The sequence below is a fragment of the Nicotiana sylvestris genome, chromosome 4, assembly GCF_000393655.2.
Source record: "Nicotiana sylvestris chromosome 4, ASM39365v2, whole genome shotgun sequence".
NCBI lineage: Eukaryota > Viridiplantae > Streptophyta > Magnoliopsida > Solanales > Solanaceae > Nicotiana > Nicotiana sylvestris.
Window position 1 is genome coordinate 23,286,472 of NC_091060.1, and position 19,708 is coordinate 23,306,179.

Below are 19,708 nucleotides of genomic sequence, written 5' to 3' on the forward strand. Positions count from 1 at the left end.
AGTTCTCAAATTTAAAGGAAAGGAAATAAAGAGTTGTTGGAATGGATTTATGAAAATAACTATTTCTTTGTGTTTAATTTGATGTATAAGCAATAGTTCATTTGATATTTCATAGTATGTATTGGAATGATTTTGAAATGCATAAACTGGACTGATTGAATCTATTTCTACAAATATGGAATATCAATTGTAATTAATCTTAGTTTGTGATTACTAGTTATGAAATATAGTGTAGTTATTTTTTTTCCAGTAGTCATGTAATAGTTTCAAATAGGTTATGCCACAAAACGGGTTCAAATAGTTCATGGAAATCAGCATGTTGGTTTAATAGGGTTTGTTCTGAAATTGCGAGTTCACTTGAGTAAGTAACATCATTTTAAATAGCAATGTAAATAATGTCAGTAACTAATATTCTCAAATGTTAGTGATTGATGTTATCCTGATGTCAGTTTTTAAGTATTGACGCATTTCTTCGATAAGTCGTAAAAAGAGTTTAAAAAAAAGATGGCTTTGTATTACACATAGTTAATTCCAATAGTTCAATTCATCTAATAATGTTAGTTTAAATTAAGCAAAGAATAGTTAGTTTGTTTTGATGTTACTGGGTGTCAATCTCGTGTTCTATTCATAATCTCAAGTTTAGTGTTATTAGCTAATAGAATAAGGAACGATACAATCTCCCTTGAGTAAGCTCTATTGCAGTTTTCCGTTTGCATTTGTCTTAATCTAATAAATAATAAGAGGCACAAGCTTACAAACATGTAACTAATTAGGACCTCTTCTCTTTTATTTTAGAGACGAACTTAATAAAAAATGTAGTCACTTTAGGATTGTCCTTTCTAAATAAACGAGATGAGCCTCGCCTAGTAAAAATCACCGATTGCGGGGCCCTCACGATTGTATATATATTAATTACTTAGAACTCAGGATCGGCCGCTTAGAGAATTTCACGGCTTTTTTTCTTTCCCAAAAGTAATAACGCGTTAGTCACTGTTAGGCGCGTACTTTTAATAATTTACTTTCTTAAACTCGGGTGCACATTTATGTGATCCAAATCCAAATCTTAACGAAGTTGAAATGTGTCTCTAATCACGGGTACATTGATTGTGACGTGGTTCGAGATGCATTTCCACGACGTTGCAAATTCCTTTTAAAAATAAATGAATGTGATGAGCCTCGACAAACAAAAGTACACAAGCTGCGGGGCCCTCTATACGTGTTGGTAAAATTACTTAGACTTCGGGATGGTCCGTTTAGCGAAATTTCATGGTCCTACCCAAAATAATGATACGCTAGTCGTTTTAGGAGAGTATTTAATAATGTTATCTTCTTAAACTCGGGTGCACATTTATGTGACCCAAATCCAAATCTGAACGAAGTTGGAACGTATCGAAAATTGCGGGTACATTTATATGGCGCAATTCGAGATGCATTGTCACGATGTTGCAATTCTTTGAATAAATAATAACAAAAGCGGTAAACAGTTAAAATTTTCACGTAGGTTCATAATTGAATAAAATCAGATAATCAAGCCGAATATGACAGTTGAGCGACCGTTCTAGAACCACGGAACTCGGGAATGCCTAACACCTTCTCCCGGGTTAACAGAATTCCTTATCCGGATTTCTGGTGCACAGACTGTTAAACAGAGTCATTCTTTTCCTCGATTCGGGATTCAACAGGTGACTTGGTACACCATAAATATCCCAAGTGGCAACTCTGAATCTTTAAATAAAATCCCGTTTCGATTGTCCTTTAATTGAAAAAACTCCCATTACGTCCCTTAGCAGGGGTGTAGCAGAAAGAGGAGGTGTGACAGCTCTGGCGACTCTGCTGGGGACCGAACCCAGAACCTCAGGTTCAGGGTTCAAAATTCGAGCTTAGATAAATTGTTATATTTGGCTTTATCTGATTTTTCTACATGTTTGGGCCTAATGTGCTAAGCGATGCTTTTACCGCTTTGATATTATCTAAACTGTATATATAAACTGCTACGAAATTCCTCTCTTATCTCTCTTGAGGAGTGCACGCTGGTCGTGACTTCTTTCTGTTAGTGTCATATCCCAAAATAGAACGAGGATTCGGAGGAGTTGCAAAACCGGATGATCTTTTGGTTACCGGTACGCAGTTCCCATCCTCGACTCGAGTTGTCCGCTCTGGTAAGCCAAGTCTAGAACAAACACCCAGGATAAACCTAGTATAACAAAACCTCATGCCGGATCCCTAGTAGGAACGCTTATTTGCATCATGTGCACTTGACTTAGGGGAATCAACACAGGGGTTGGGTCCGTCTAGGACAAGCATCCTGAAATGAAAAAAGACCATTCTGCTGCATTCTGTTTATTTTGCACAGTTATTTGCTTCAGATCTACATGTTGACCGGCTTCTGAAATCGAGAATTTTTGAAAAATTGTGAAAAAGAGAAAAAGAAAAATAGCAGTGTAGGGAGATAACTACTTATTTTTAGAAAAATAAAACCAATGTCCAAGTAGTGTCAAAACCCTGCCGAAATTTTGAAAAAATGAAAAAAAAAATTGTCTTTTAGTTTGATTTATTTGAAAAACAAAAGAAAGGAGTCTTTTTACAAGTTTAGTTTATGTTGGGCGAACTACACGGGTCTGATTCTCACCGGATGTGAGATACGTAGGCAAATCTCATCGGTTCCGGCCCCCAATTTTCAAAAATTCAAAAAATATTCTTTTAATTCCTTCTTTAGAATTTTTTTTCTTTGAGACCCTAATTTTTTAAAAATACAAAAAATATTTTCTTTTAGTTTCTTCTCAAAATCAAAAAAAAAAAAATAATACAAAAATATTTTCATTCTTCTTTCAAAAAACTAGAAAAAAAATCCAAGATTCAAAAATACTTTCCTTTTCTTTAGAAGTACTTCTTTCCTAACTTCAGAATAAAAATCCATAAATGCAAAAAAAAAAATTCTTCTTTAGAAGTTTTTCTGTCGAAATTCCGAAAAAAACAATAAAAGTCGAAATTCAAAAAAAAAAGGAAAAAAAAATCTTTCTTCTTTAGAAGTCTTTCTTTGCAAGAATGCTGAAGAAAAATCAAAATCCACAAATATTCTCTTTCTTCTTTATAAGTCTTTCTTTTGAAAAAAAGTGAAAAAGAAAAGAAAGTTCGAAATCTAGAAAAACATAAATTTAGTTTATTTCCTTTATTCCTAATCTTCCTGAACTACGCAAGATCTAATTCATGTTCCCACATGATACGTAGGCAACCCACATCAGGTTCGATAACCATTAAAAAGAAGTGAAAAAAATGCAGAAATGGAAAATATTGATAATAATAAGGACCGACTGAGTCCATTCTAACATATTTTGAATTGTGAAGAAAGCTGAGGTGGTCGGTTTGTGGTAAGATGGAAACACAAGATCTAAGGAAAATGATAACTGACATCGAAGCTGTTACAAGTGCTCAATAGACTCAGGGTTAGAGGGTTCAACAAGAGTCTACTGTGCTGGAGAAAAATAGAATACTGAAACAGCAAATGACCGAAATGTGTCAAGCATGGGCCAGTGGTCAAGGACAGCCTCGTCATGAGTCACAATTTGCGACACAACAAGAGCAGTACCACTCTCCTGAGTACCACTTGTACTCGTTTGATCTTCCTGCAAAGATTGAAAAGCCTACCCGAAAGATGGTACACGAAGAAATGACCCAAAGAGTGAAAAGCTTAAAACAATGGTTGACAAACATGCAAGGGTCGACAGGTCAAAAAAGTGTGGCCTTCAAAGATCTATGTATGTTCCCATATGTCCGCTTGCCGCCTGGTTTCAAGACTCCCAAATTTGAAAAGTACGATGGACATGGAGATCCCATAGCCCACCTGAAAAGATATTGCAATCAACTGAGAGGTGCAGGAAGAAATGAATAATTGTTGGTGGCTTATTTTGTGGAAAGCCTTACAGGAGTAGCCTCCGAATGGTTTATGGATTAAGACACGTCTCACTGCTATGTCTGGGATGACATGGCATAGGCCTTTGTCAAACAGTTCCAATACAACATCGACATTGCCCCATACCGCATTTCCCTTTCAAACCTGAAGAAGAAACCAAGTGAAAGTTTTAGGGAATATGCCATTAAATGGAGAGAGCAAGTAGCTCAAGTTAAGCCACCCATGGATGACCACGAGCTAATAACTGTCTTCCTTCAAGCGCAAGAGCCAGATTACTTTCAAAACATGATGTCCGCAGTTGGCAAATCCTTCTTGGAAGCAATCAAAATGGGAGAAATGATAGAGAATGGTCTTAAGACAGGCAAAATTATAAGTCAAGCAGTTTTAAAAGCCGCAACTCAGGCTGTCCAGGTTGAGTCTCATAATTTTAGCGACACAAATGAGAAGATTGAAGAAATCATGATGACATTAGGGTCGAGAAGAGGTCCCATGAGAACATCTCGAAGGTATGAGCAGCCTCCTCAAGTTTTTCATGACTCCCCTAAGCAGTATTATCCACCTCAGAACCCTCAATACTCTGTCGCTCCACCTCAGTATGTTGTCCAGCCACCAAAACACACCAGAAGGAGAGCACGAGCATCACGAAACCTCCAACAGCCTCCACAAAATATTCAGGTTCCCTATAACCCACATCCATGCCAGAGGTATAAAGGGCAACAAAGGTTGAGAGATAATTTTACGCCAATAGGAGAGTCCTATGCAAGCTTGTTTGAGAAGTTAAAATATCATGACATGATTGCACCTATTCCTCCAAATCATTTGGACCCCCGTCCAAGAAGCTTTGAACCTTCTAAAAGGTGTGAATACCATTCCAATGCTCAGGGACATAATGTTGAAAGCTGTCGGGATTTGAAAAGAGAAATAGAAAGGATGATCAAGGAAAATTTGATTGTGATCCAATATAGTGACACCCAGAATCGCGCAGAATCCTTTACCTGCACATCATGATGAACACTTTGTGGGGAAGATGCCTGGTGACATGGAGTTTGAGAATCCTCTCGGGAGCTTGCTTACTGAAGTTAATGATGGTGAAATTGGAGAAGGCTCTGCTAATTCTGATGAGCAAATTTGTGGCTAAATGTCAAGTCTAGCAATTGAAAAGTCATTCCCTCCTCACTAGGAAGGAATCTTGGTAGCTTGTTTTGATATTTTTTCTATTATCTGGGTTATTTCAGGGTCGTGATCCAGATTTTATTTGTTTTATTGAGTCAAACCCTTCTATCCCTCCATTCTGTTTGAGTCTTGTCTGTCTGTTCTGTTGCTATTTTCTTTAGCCGGGTTATTTTAGGGTTGTACTCGGATTTTAGGTTGCTTGTTTAGTTGTCAAACCCTTCCATCCTTATTCAATAAAATATAGTTTGTCCTTTTGTGTCATTCTATTTCTAGTTTTTTTCTCGCTAGTTCTAATGACATGACATGCATGCGGAAATTTTGGCCAGATCTTAGAAACTGATTTAATTTGGAATTGGATAACAAAACAAAACACCTTTGAGGATGAATAAATAGTTGGTAATTACTTGACAAACCATACTGGTGCCTCGAGACAGCTGGTAATTTTTCAGTTAAATTGGCGTGGGAATATTTGAGACTGAGAAACGATACAGGGACAACATACAAAAACATGTGGGTACAAGGTTTACCATTCAATATATCGTTTTTTATGTGGAAAGTGTGGAGGGCAAAATTACCTCTAGATGACTATTTGAAGAGAGTGGGATACTCCATGCCTTCACGCTGCTGGTGCTGTGTGCAACCAGAGGAAGAAACCTTAGCATATCTATTTTTTTCCTCTTTCGCAGCGAACAAAGTTTGGTCCTATTTCCTAAGGAATGCTGGAATAAATCTGGACGGTATGTCAATGCACCAGGCAATCGTGAAGTGTTGTACAATCAGAGTTGTACCAAGATTGAAGCCGATTTTTCAAGCACTTCCTTCGATCATTTTGTGGGAGCTGTGGAAGAGAAGAAACATCTACAAACATGGTGAAGCTGTAACGATAAGAAGGGTGATATATCAGGTATCCACAGCCATTCAATCGCTTGTCAGATTAAGGAAACCTGGCTTGGTTAACGTTCCTCAAATTTGGCCAAATCTGCTGCACATGATGGTACACTACACACCACCATTGAAGGTGACTAAAGTTCTATGGGAAATTCCACCACAAGGATGGATCAAAGTCAATTGTGATGGGGTATCGAGAGGAAATCCGGGCAGGAGCTCAATTGGATATGCACTTCTAGATGATGAAGGTAACATAAAGTATGCTTGTGGAAAGTTGATACATGAAACTGCAAACAATGTGGCAGAGGCTTTGGCAATTGTTGAAGCACTAAAATATTGTGAAGAGAAAGGATTCGCGCAAGTTATTTTGCAAACTGACTCGCTCCTCTTGAAGAATGCCATAGAAGGAATTTGGGTTGTACCTTGTGTAATTGCAGAATATGTAGAAGATATCGTACATGTAATGACTAGAATGCATGTGAATCTGTCACATATTATGAGAGAGGGGAATTGCTTGGCTGACCATTTAGCGAATCATGCGATCGACATAGGCAACATCCAAGCACACTGCTTTCAAGAACTGGATATAAAAGGCAGGAAAATTGTCAACAATGACAAATTACAATGTCCATACCTAAGAGTTAAAGTTGCAAGATTTTAAGGATGCACATGAAAACGAAGATGATTACAACTGAAAGGATGCATTTTTTAAATAACTCAGTTTTCTTTTTTGCAGGAACAAGTTCGTTTGACATACCTCTCTTGTTGATCAGACCTCAAAGGGTGATTTGCCATATTCTGTTCATTTCCTTGGAGAATTTTCCATAAGCTGGATAGATTACGAGCATGAAGGTCAATGTTCTCATTATGGAAGCACACTAGATATGCACAGTTACTTGAGAATTCCTTTTAATTTGGCTTTTTGCAAAGAACCAAGTTACATCTCTTTTCTCAATCTATTGGTACAACAAAATAGACATTCAATCACTGAATGTACATGTTTTGTTAGGGGCAGACATGGTCGACAATTATCGACACAATTTTATATGGTTTATTCAAAGATGCAAAAAATAAATAAAAAAAATAGTTGAAGTACTTTGGGACTAAGTTCGAGTAAAATTCACCTTCAAATCATTGTGAAGATCGGGCTTGAGGAAGAATCAATTGAAGTTTGTTGGAAAGTTTGACATTAAGGGATGGAAAGTGTCTTGTGACCACGACACACGAAGAAGACAGACATGTTCGTCAATGCTGGGATCGCGAAAAGATAGCATGATTGGCATTCTCGATGCTAGGAGGCCCTTTTTTCGCTACCCAAACACTTTATATCCTTTGTCACCCCTTTGAGCATGTGTTATTTTTTTTGACCACCCTCTTTTGGAATCAAGTTTAGAGTCGGAAAAAAAAATGAATGAAAAAAAAGAAAAAAAAAGAAAAAAAAAAGATAAAAAGAGTCCATGTCCCAAGAGTACAAACTGGGGCAATTCTTAGAAAGTTCAAGAAAAAAAAGAAGAAAAGGATTATCTGCCTCCAAAAATAGAAGCTGGGGCAGCTTGTTTTGAAAAAAAAAAAGGAAAGAATGATGAAAATTATAGTTAGGTCAGACGTTTGAACTACGTTCGACCTAATTCCTTAAAAAATAGGATACGTAGGGAGCCTCACAGTTCGGTCCAACCAAATAAGAATTTAGAAGAAAAGAAAAGAAAAAAATAGAAAAATCCAAAAATCCCCAGCATCTGAAACTGGGGCAAAAATTTTATTTCACTTTTGAAAGAGTCGATTCCAAGAGTTGTAAGTCTACAACCCCTCATTTTGAGTCTACTTTGAGGCTTCATGTCAACCCTTCTTTCCAGCCCTATCCAAAACCTTCCAAATAAAGACCTCCCGATATGCCTTCAAGAATGCCAAGAGAAGCATGCAATGAGCAAGGGTTGTCACGCAACATATAACACTGTCAGGATGTTTGCACAAGAAAGTAAAAAAAAAATAGAGAAGAAAAATGAGAGAGTCTTACTAGTGAAAACCCTCACGGGCATTGTAAGACGACGGTAAGCAAAGATGAATAGATGAGAGAGACTTGTTGGTGAAAACCCCTCGGGCGCTACTAGTCGAAAGTGAGTCGTGAAGCTGATGCAAAGGATTGACACGGATAGGCCTGACTTCAAAGATCATAAGAATGGTAAAAGGGAAGATTGGATTAGTTTAATAGATCAAGCCATTGAGTCCAAAATGCATGTCATGATTATTAAGGCTAGTTATTGAAAAAAAAAATTCTTCCTTCTGTCCTTCCGACAGGGGCATTTCTTGTTAATATTTTTCTTTGCGTCATTGTGTCCTTCACCCTGAGTTAGTCCTACTCAAAACAAGCAAGAAAGATTTCAAAATCTGCTACCAGCTTTTCAGTTGTACAAAGTAAATTTGGCCAGTAAACTCAGTTGTTAATGTCAACATGCCTTGAGGATTCATACAAAGGCTCCCCCAAAAGACTCTTGTCAGCCTGGTTGGCGCAAACAAAGATAACTAGTGATTCTCTCTGACATACAAAGTGCTCAGATATCAGAAAGGATCATCTAAGAAAAGATCTTCAGTTGGGATAATGCTAATTGAGCCAGAAATACAAATGGTACCGGGTGTGAAACAGTCAGAGTTGGTGCAGAACAAAAGTTTCTTGAGACTGACTCAAGATGATCGAGCAAAAGCCAAGCTGCTCAAGACTCAAGGCCACAAACCGACCACCATTTTCAAAATTGACAAATTTTTCTTTGTGTGAAACAGGAACAAAGCAGGGCAAGGAAAATGGTTAAAAATAAAAGAGAGAAAAAGAAAAGAAGAAAAGAGCCGACAAAGGGAAGTTTCTCAAAAATTTTGTCTTAATTTATCTTGCTATTGTGCATAAAAGCATGCCATTGATCTTCACATTTTTCCTCCTAGGATAAAAGTCCTAGTCTGATGGATTTTCCTCTCAATATAAATCTTAGTCTGATGAATCTTTCTCCTAAGATAACAAAAAGAGGACCTAGTCTGATGAACTTTCTCCTAGGATCAAAATCTTAGTCTGATGAATCTTTCTCCTAAGATAGAAAACCTAGTCTGATGAATCTTCTCCTAGGATCAAAATCTTAGTCTGATGAATCTTTCTCCTAAGATAAAAAAACCTAGTCTGATGAATCTTTCTCCTAGGATAGAAATCTTAGTCTGATGAATATTTCTCCTAAGATAACAAAAATAATCTTAGTCTAATGAATATTTCTCCTAAGATAACAAAAATAGAAATCATAGTCTGATGAATTTTCTCCTAGGATAAACGTCTTAGTCGGATGAATCTTCTCCTAGGATCAAAATCTTAGTCTGATGAATCTTTCTCCTAAGATAGAAGACCTAGTCTAACGAATTTTCTCCTAGGATAATTTGAAAAAAAAAATAGAAGTTTGATTTTGGAAAAAAAGGGGAGCCATTTTTTTAGTCTTCTTAAGATTATCAATGTTTAGTTTTCCTAAAATCAGGGAGCCCCCCATGAAGAACAGAATGACGATTTATTTTTCGAAGTTGTTGTTGAGGTCAAGAGCCCCCCCTGAAGAACAGAATGACGATTTATTTTTCGAAGTTGTTGTTGAGGTCATATAGCAAAGAGGAATACAACCGAAATCCCAACGGGAAAACAACAAAAATCCCCAGCTGAGGAAGGAAGTTCAAGATTTGATGGAAAAATAATGCAAAGCTCACGAGTAAGAAATAAACAGTTCGAGATCGGCAGTCAAAGGGGAATACAAGACAAATCAGAAGTAAAGAAATACCAGAGGAGTCACCGAGACATCAAAGCAACAAGAGACACAAGAGCACGACTGAAGATCTAGATAAGATTTTATAATTCATAGACTATCATTTAGTCTAGCTTTTGTTTTCTTTCAGCATGGTGTAATAAAGAGGTCGACAAGCAGTAATAACAGTACGCAACAGCAGTAACATTGCAGTCCCATGGTAGGCCCAGCTACCAAAACTTCCCGAACTACATTAACCTGATTCCCTTCTAGCCAGGGATATGTAGGAAACCTTTGAAGCAAAGGTTCGGTTAAATTTTTCAAACAATTGCTTCACACGGAGTACTCGGATGGGCAAAAATCGCTCGTATCTGCTCACTTTAGCTTTGCACGAAAACTCTTTGTGTTTTCGGACAAAGAGGGGTAGCTGTAAGCACGTGATTTTTGCCCTATGTGAGAATTACTCCCAAAAAAATTCAAAATAAAACAATTTTCCTTTGTGTGCAATTTTGCGAATTTTCGTGGCATTTTTGGATAATTATTTGTATTTGTCCGTGCATGTTTATTTGTTAAATTAATAAAAAATACAAAAATATGTCGCATTTGCATTTAAGATTTAATTCTACAATTAGGAGCAATTAAGTTTGTTTTATAAGAACAAAAAAATCATAAAAATAATGTACGTTACATTTTTAGCATTTAATGTCCAAATTGTGTGATTTTATCGTAATTGCTATTTAATTGTGTGTTAATTGTTATTAAGAGTTAATTTGCACTTTTATAAATTAATTTAGTTCTATAGGATAATTTAGGATTTTTAGAATTTAGTTTTAGTTTAATAAAAAATAAAAGAAGAAAAAAGAAGCAATAAAAGAAGAAGAAAATCGGATTGGGCCTTTTCTTCAATTTTTAACCACAAGCCCAAAACCAGATAACCAAACCCCTACCGGGTCAACCCGACCCGGTCCGCCCCATAACTAAACAAGTTACCCCCCCTTCCCATTTTTCATTCTTCATTTTCCCAAAACCCTAAAAAACCACCCCCCCCTGCTGCATCATCTTCTCCAAACCACCCTCTTGCCCTCTCACCTCCATGGCAGCTGCTGCCCCTTCATCCTCCTCCTTCAACAAGAAAACACACACACACACACATCTCCTACCAACAGCCCAACCTCCATTTGCGTCCACCACGACCACCCCAGCAATACCATCACGCCCAGACGACGACCATCTCCCATCGTCGCACGACAACACCGTACCAGTCGACCACTGTCACAAACTGCCCTCCCCGTCGTCCCCATCGTCCCTCGCTGCTTCTTCTTCAATGACCTCCCATGGACGCCCTTCTTCACCTGCTTCACCTCACCTCCGTCGACCACCTTTTTTGCTTCACCTTCTTCGTCGTCGAGCTCCAGCCATCGACGACCAACACCCCATGGCAGCCCTCCAGTCGCAAGCTCCAGCCAGTCGCCAAGGCTGCTGCTTCTTCTTCTTTATCTTCAACATCGTCACGACAACCTGGAGCAGCTCCACGACCACCATGGCCACTGCTTCGTCTTCAACTGCCATAGCCGCCACTAGTAGCTCATCGTCGACCAACAGCTCGTCCAAACAACCAACTTCATCTCCTTCGTCATTTCCTCCAGTCGCCGGAAAAACCAGCAATGACCACTCCACATGAGCGACCACCATCGCTTCTGCTACGTCCAGCTTCATCCGCTAACGACCACAAACCAGTGAACTCGATCGTCACTGCATCAAAAACTAAAATGGGTTGAAAACAATGATGTTTGTTCAGGCGTGTCGAGGTTGCCATTCGAACTCGGGTTTTAAACCAGTAGGTTTCCGTTCCCTTTTCTTTTATTTTTCGTTCAGTGAATTCATCTTTCGCTTCTTTTCTTCTTTCTATGATTATGTTCGTGTTCCGATAGGTTGGTTTGAATTCGAATCCAAGTCTTTGTTTGTATTAGAGATAATTCGTGTTCATTTTTGTTTAAAGTTCGTTAGTTTTTCATCAAGTGATTTAATGACGAGTGTTTATGTGTTGGTCTTTAGTTTTTGATTTAGTTTGAATCATTCATCTTTGTTATGATGTTGTTTGATTTAGTTTGAGTTCAACTGATGTTGAGTTTAGTGATTTAAATCTACTTGTTTGTCCTGTTAAGTTTGTTGATATGAATCTGACTCTGTAGTTAATTCATGAATGTTTTCGATTAGGAGTTTGTTTGGCGAGTTTGTTTATTCAGAGTTTGTTTGTTAATTGGATCGTTGATTAGGTGAATTGGTTATAGCTGATATGGTTTTGGTACAGATTGAAAGGGATGGGGGTCGAATGGTAATTTCAGTAGTTTCAGGGGTATTTTGTTTAGTAATTGATTAATTTGAGTGTTCTGTCCACTAAGCGTTAATATATTAAAATAATACATTATTTAATACATAGTGGGGGACAAGACATAGGGTAGTGGGAACTAATACATTATTCAATACATAGTGGGGACAAGACATAGTGTAGTGAGAACTAATATATTTGTTTAATATAGTGGGAGACAAAACATTAAGTAGTGGGATTCAAAAGGGGGATGGAGATAAGATGGTGGGATTAATTTAAGTGCTTCAAGTTTGGCTATAAATAAGAGGAGCTGGACACAAGTTAAGAGAGGGATTATGAGAGAGAGTTTGGGGCTGGTTTTGGAGGAAGAAAATTGTTTCTCTTCCAATTTTTCTTAGAGTCTAGGCTGAATTTTTAACATTTAAAAGTTCAGTAATTTGAGGGTAAGAAGAACAGGCTGGTTTTTAATCTAAAAGGTTCAGTGTTTGAGAGCTAACGAAACCGAAAAGTTAGTCTTTTCTTTTACTGCTGAATATCAGAACTAGTACTGTTGCGGTTTCAATTGGTTCTTCCTGAGTTTTCTATTGGTTATTGGATACTGTTTTCATTGAGTGTGCTGGAACCGTGTTGGTTTTCAAATCTGTCACTGGGTGTTCTGTTTACTGGTTGTTGCTGGCTATTACTGTTGCTGACCGCTCCTTTATCTTCTTGTATTTCCGTTATCCAGGTACATGTTCTACAGTTCTCAAATTTAAAAGAAAGGAAATAAAGAGTTGTTGGAATGGATTTCTGAAAATAACTATTTCTTTGTGTTTAATTTTAAGTATAAGCAGTAGTTCATTTGATATTTCATAGTATGTATTGGAATGATTTTGAAATGCATAAACTGGACTGATTGAATCTATTTCTACAAATATGTAATATCAATTGTAATTAATCTTAGTTTGTGATTACTAGTTATGAAATATAGTGTAGTTATTTTTTTTCCAGTAGTCGTGTAATAGTTTCAAATAGGTTATGCTACAAAACGGGTTCAAATAGTTCATGGAAATCAGCATGTTGATTTAATAGGGTTAGTTCTAAAATTGCGAGTTCACTTGAGTAAGTAACATCATTTTAAATAGCAAAGTGAATAATGTCAGTAACTAATATTCTCAAATGTTACTGATTGATGTTAGCCTGATGTCAGTTTTTAAGCATTGACGCATTTCTTCGATAAGTCGTAAAAAGAGTTAAAAAGGATGGCTTTGTATTACACATAGTTAATTCCAATAGTTCAATTCATCTAATAATGTTAGTTTAAATTAATCAAAGAATAGTTAGTTTGTTTTGATATTACTGGGTGTCAATCTCGTGTTCTATTCATCATCTCAACTTTAGTGTTATTAGCTAATAGAATAAGGAACGATACAATCTCCCTTGAGTAAGCTCTGTTGCAGTTTTCCATTTGTATTTGTCTTAATCTAATAAATAATAAGAGGCACAAGCTTACAAACATGTAACTAATTAGGACCTCTTCTCCTTTATTTTAGAGACGAACTTAGAAAAAAATGTAGTCACTTTAGGATTGTCCTTTCAAAATAAACGAGATGAGCCTCGCCTAGTAAAACTCACCGATTGCGGGGCCCTCACAATTGTATATATATTAATTACTTAGAACTCAGGATCGGCCGCTTAGCGAATTTCACGGCTTTTTTTCCCTAAAAGTAATAACGCGTTAGTCACTGTTAGGCACGTACTTTTAATAATTTACTTTCTTAAACTCGGGTGCACATTTATGTGACCCAAATCCAAATCTCAACGAAATCGAAATGTGTCGCTAATCATGGGTACATTGATTGTGACGTGGTTCGAGATGCATTTCCACGACGTTGCAAATTCCTTTTAAAAAATAATGAATGAGACGAGCCTCGACAAACAAAAGGTCACAAGTTGCGGGGCCCTCTATACGTGTTGGTAAAATTACTTAGACTTCGGGATGGACCGTTTAGCAAAATTTCGCGGTCCTACCCAAAATAATGATACGCTAGTCGCTTTAGGCGCGTATTTAATAATGTTATCTTCTTAAACTCGGGTGCATATTGTCACACCTCCTTTTTCCATACCCGCGAGGGTACAAGGGAGTTTTTTCCAATTAAAGGACGGTCGCTCAACTGTTATATTCGGCTTGATTAATCTGATTTTATACAAATATGAACTTATGTGCAAATTTTAACTTTTTACTGCTTTCATAACTATTATTATTTTTTTATATAGGACTTGCAATGTTGTGAAAACATATCTCGAACCACGTTACATCAATGCACCCGTGGTTATTGACATACCTTGACTCGGTTGAGATTTGGATTTAGGTCACATAAATGTGCACCCGAGTTAAGGAAAATAAATTATTAAAGGAGTGCCTAAAGCAACTAGCGTATTGTTATTTTTGGGGAAGGCCGTAAAATTCGCTAAACGGCCTATCCCGAATTCTAAGTATTTTAACATATATACATTTAAAGGGCCCCGCAGCTTGTGCATTTTTTGTTCGTCGAGGCTCGTCTCATTCATTATTTAAAAAGAATTTGCAACGTCATAGAAATGCATCTCAGACCACATCACAATCAATGTACCCGTGATTAGAGACACATTTCGATTTCGTTGAGATTTGGATTTGGGTCACATAAATGTGCACCCGAGTTTAAGGAGATAACATTATTCAATATGCGCCTAAAGTGACTAGCGTATCATTATTTTGGGAAGGCCGTGGAATTTTTCTAAAACAGTCCATCCCGAAGTCTAAGCAATTTTAAAACAAATATTTACTGAGGGCCCCGCGATTTTGTATTTTTCGGCGAGGCTCATCTCATTTTTACTTTTAAGGATAAACCTACAGCGACTACATTTTTCTATTAAGTTTGTCTCTAAAAAACAAAAGAAAATACCTCGATTAATTACATGCTGAAAAGGTGTAACTTATTAGTTATTAGTTTACGGCTGACACAAATGAGAAATTGTAGCAGAGTTTGTACAAAGAGGGATTGCCTTCGTTCTATATTTAACAAAACTGAAACATGAGATTGACGCACAATAATATCGAAGCATATTATCTTTTAGAGGAATAAATTAGACGTATGCAACCTCATTTATTGACGGGCATACACATGAGGTTCGGTTAATGATTCCTTACATACTTGACACCAAAAAGAACGAAACAACTGAAACCGAACCTATCTAACTTAGTGTGGTATTGCAATGTGTTTAACTACACGATTTTTTTTCTTTTGCTATAACCCAGATTGCCTAGTATGCCTTCGAAATATACATTATCAACTGATGAATTAAGGTGAAGCAAATGTGATTACTGCATTCATTTCAACAGACCCTATGTGAAACCGTTGTTGGCCGAGTATCCTTACTATCCAGCTAGCTTTTTTCCGATTAACATACAACGATAGATTACCAGACCCAACTTCTTATGAACTGAAAACTATTTCATTACATAGTTTGAAAACCAAACTTTACATGTTAAACACACAAATATTCTAAACTACAAACAGCAGAATAATGGTAACTATGCTAATGTTTGGACTGCAATACTTCTTAATGCTCTTATTCAGCTCCAAACTCATCATTACGTCAGTGAATTTAGAATGTGTACCTGGATGTTTGGACAATAAGAAGGAGAATAAGAAAAGTATCAGTAGCAGGCAACCAAACAACAACAACTCAGCAACAACAACCAGCAACAAAGTCACCAATAGCCCACAAAAAACCAACAGCAGTTTCAACAATGATGAAACCCACAGGTATCGAGCACCAAGCAAACAATCCCAGAAACAGAGTAGTAAAACAGCCGAGAAAACCAGAATATTCAATGCAATAGCCACAGCAGTTCAATAGTCACAAAATCTCGGCAAATGACCAACAACAACCTCAAATGGCACTAAGGCCATAACCAGCTAACAGCATATAGAAGTCCAGAATAGTAGTAATCCCGCAAAGAAAATCAGAATATCCTAATGTAATGGTAACAGCCCAATTAGAGTAACTGACTTGGCCAAGACAGCTTGACCAACTTAATTTCTTATGCAGTTTTCAGACAGTGTTTAGTTATAGGGTTCTGAAATTTCTTTCTATTTTTCCTCCGAAGACTAAAAAATGTCCAGCCCTTTCTTAGCTAAAAATACCTCTATTTATAATCTGAAAAAGAACCCCTAAGGTCTGCCTAAATTTCACAGCCTCCAAGTCTGCCCATACCCTTCACTTCCCACGCCTAAACATCTTCTTGATGCAAGTTATTTGGTTCCCCATGCCTGGCCTGTTGCTCTAATCAAGAGTCCTGGGTTTTAAGTATTCCTTTTAAACTCCCATGCTCTTATGTTTTGTCCCTACTAATACTAGATTAATTGTATTTTGATTAAACAATTGATAGCCCCTTAATCCTGAACACTTAATTAGTTTTTCCCAACCAAAGCTACCCCACAGACCCTTGATCATTGCTGCCTTGCCCCACCCTTTCATTCTATTGTATCTGCCAGTTATTAATCATTTGAGAACTAGTTCGAACCCCTCCCACAACTAACAAACAGACCTATAATCAGTCCAACACAACCCTTCAACTAAATCAACCAGTAAGAGTTAGGTCGTTCGTCATTTTAATACTGTGAAACAAACGACAACATGTGTCGAGTCGACTTTGCGAGTTATAACGTATACTAACTAGTCGCTGATCAACTAAAGTCAAAACAGAACAACTGAGTGATTCGGGCATTTTTCTGTCAACAATGGAACTTACGAAACTTAAATATTTGACGACGTTACTCAAATCGACTATACGAACTATTATACGTAACATTTAATCGACGAACAAACAGACTAAACAGGGCACCAATTTATTTCAAAACTCGGGGCATTTAACATGGAATTTACGAAACTTAACTAGTCGACAACATCAATCGAAGCGAATAGACATCTTATAACACTCAATTAACACTCAAGAAGAGAAATCGACCAAACAAAAGGGTCTTTGAAGATGGACAGAAAAATAATCAAAAATCCAGAACAAATCCACGAACATATGCATAACACCTAAACAAAAGGAAAAAAAAAGACGATTACACTGGAAACTTACCTCAAAACGAAACAAGTTTGGTTTTTAGGGTTCTTGAACTCAGATTTGGGATTCAAAGAGTTCTGCTTATATTTGACTGGAACCAAAGCTGATTAGGGTATGAGGGATGTTAGGGGAGTGACTAGGGTGAATTTGGGACTCATTTGGTGACTTAGGGTTTCGGCTCGAACCTTCGAACGATTATTCGAGACGTTCCAGGAAGATTCGAGCCAAGCCATTACCAGATCGGGGTTGTGGGTGGTCTGGTGTCTTAAGGGTGTTAGTCCGGTGGTCATCGGCGTTGTTGCCGCCGGGTTCAGGTGAAAGGGAAGCTATGGCGGCTGCTAGGGTTTGGGTGTTAGGGTTGGTCTCTGGGAGACGATGAAGCTGAGGGGTGTGTGGATAGGGGGCGGGGTAACAAAGTTGGGCTTTATATATGATTTAGAGGTTTAGATCCTGGCCGTCGGATCATGTGAGATCAAGGGCCAGGATCTATTCATTAAAGAGGGACGACGTCGTTCGAGGGTGATGGTGGGTGAGACCAGGTAGGGGGATGGACCGGGTCATGTTAACGGATCTGGGGGTGTGATCCTGGCCGTTGATCCCTTTGAGATCAATGGCCCAGCTTAACCGGGACAAAACGATGCCGTTTGGACACCTTTAAAGAGACGGACCATTTTGCTCATTGGGCCAGCTCGTTTTGGGCCTATTTTTGTTTAATTTCCTGGCCCAAAACCGAGTATCCTCCTTTCTTTTCCTCTTTAATTTAAACAAAAACTCTTAAATAAAACAAAATAAATTTATACACCCACAAATTAACATTTAATAAAAAATCAACCAATGACAAGAAACACTTATGCATATAGTTTTGATTTTCTTTTTCTTTTGGAGTAATTTTCGTGAAGCAAAAATCACGTGCTTACAGCTGCCCCTCTTTGCCCGAAGACACGAAGGGTTTTCGGGCAAAGATAAAGCGGGCGATTTTTTCTCATCCGAGTACTCCGTGTGAAGCATTTTTTGAAAAAGATTTGACCGAACCTTTGCTTCAGAGGTTTCCTACATATCCTGGGCTGAACAGGAATCAGGTCAATGTAGTTCGGGAAGTTTTGGTAGCTGGGACTACCGTGTGACTGTAACGTTCGTTGTTGTTGCGTGCTGTTACATGCTCTTGTATGCTGTTATCGCTTACCGATCTCCTTGTTACATTGCGCTAAAAGGAAAAACAAGAAGCTAGGCTAGACTATGGATCGTAAGATCTCATCTATCTTCGACTTGTTCTTGTCGCCTTGCTTTCTTGTTGGCCTGCGTTTTCCTCCGATGCTTTTATTTTGTGAACTTGGGGGATGACACTGGGCCTTTGCCTTTCTGAATGCCAGTTTTCATCATTTTGCTTGGTCCGCTGGGGACATGGCTTTCTTCATTAAGCTTTTCAGTGGTTCCTCTGGTGGTACGACTCTCTTCATCAGATTTGCTATGCTGGGCATGATTTAATGTTCACAAGCCACTTCTTTCAAAACGCGTCCTTTCTTCACTTTTGGCACATGCACTTGAGTTTGCAACCTTCTGCTTCCTGGTGCTGGGGATTTTTTTTTATTGTTTCCTGCTGGGTATTCCTGTTGTAACCTTCTGCCTTCCGGTGGGGTTACTGCTCTCAAAATCTGAAATATTTAAACTAAAACATGAAAAGTATTCCTCTCGTTATACAGGTGGGCGCCTACTAAGACATGAAAATATTCCTCTCGTTATACAGGTGGGCACCTATTTAAACTAAGACTGAAAATTATTTCTCTCGTTATACAGGTGGGCACCTATTTAGACTAAGACTGAAAATTATTCCTCTCGTTATACTGGTGGGCGCCTATTTAAACTAAGACATGAAAATATTCCTCTCGTTATACAGGTGGGCGCCTATTTAAACTAAGACATGAAAATTATTCCTCTCATTATACAGGTGGGCGCCTATTTAAACTAAGACATGAAAATTATTCCTCTCGTTATACAGGTGGGCGCCTATTTTAAACTAAGACATGAAAATTATTCCTCTCGTTATACAGGTGGGCGCCTATTTAAACTAAGACTGAAAATTATTCCTCTCATTATACAGGTGGGCGCCTATTTAAACTAAGACTGAAAAGTATTCCTCTCGTTATACAGGTGGGCGCCTATTTAAACTAAGCCATGAAAATATTCCTCTCATTATACAGGTGGGCGCCTATTTAAACTAATACTGAAAATTATTCCTCTCGTTATACAGGTGGGCGCCTATTTAAACTTAAGACTGAAAATTATTCCTCTCATTATACAGGTGGGCGCCTATTTAAACTAAGACTGAAAAGTATTCCTCTCGTTATACAGGTGGGCGCCTATTTAAACTAAGACATGAAAATATTCCTCTCATTATACAGGTGGGCGCCTATTTAAACTAAGACATGAAAATTATTCCTCTCATTATACAGGTGGGCGCCTATTTAAACTAAGACATGAAAATTATTCCTCTCGTTATACAGGTGGGCGCCTATTTAAACTAATACTGAAAATTATTCCTCTCGTTATACAGG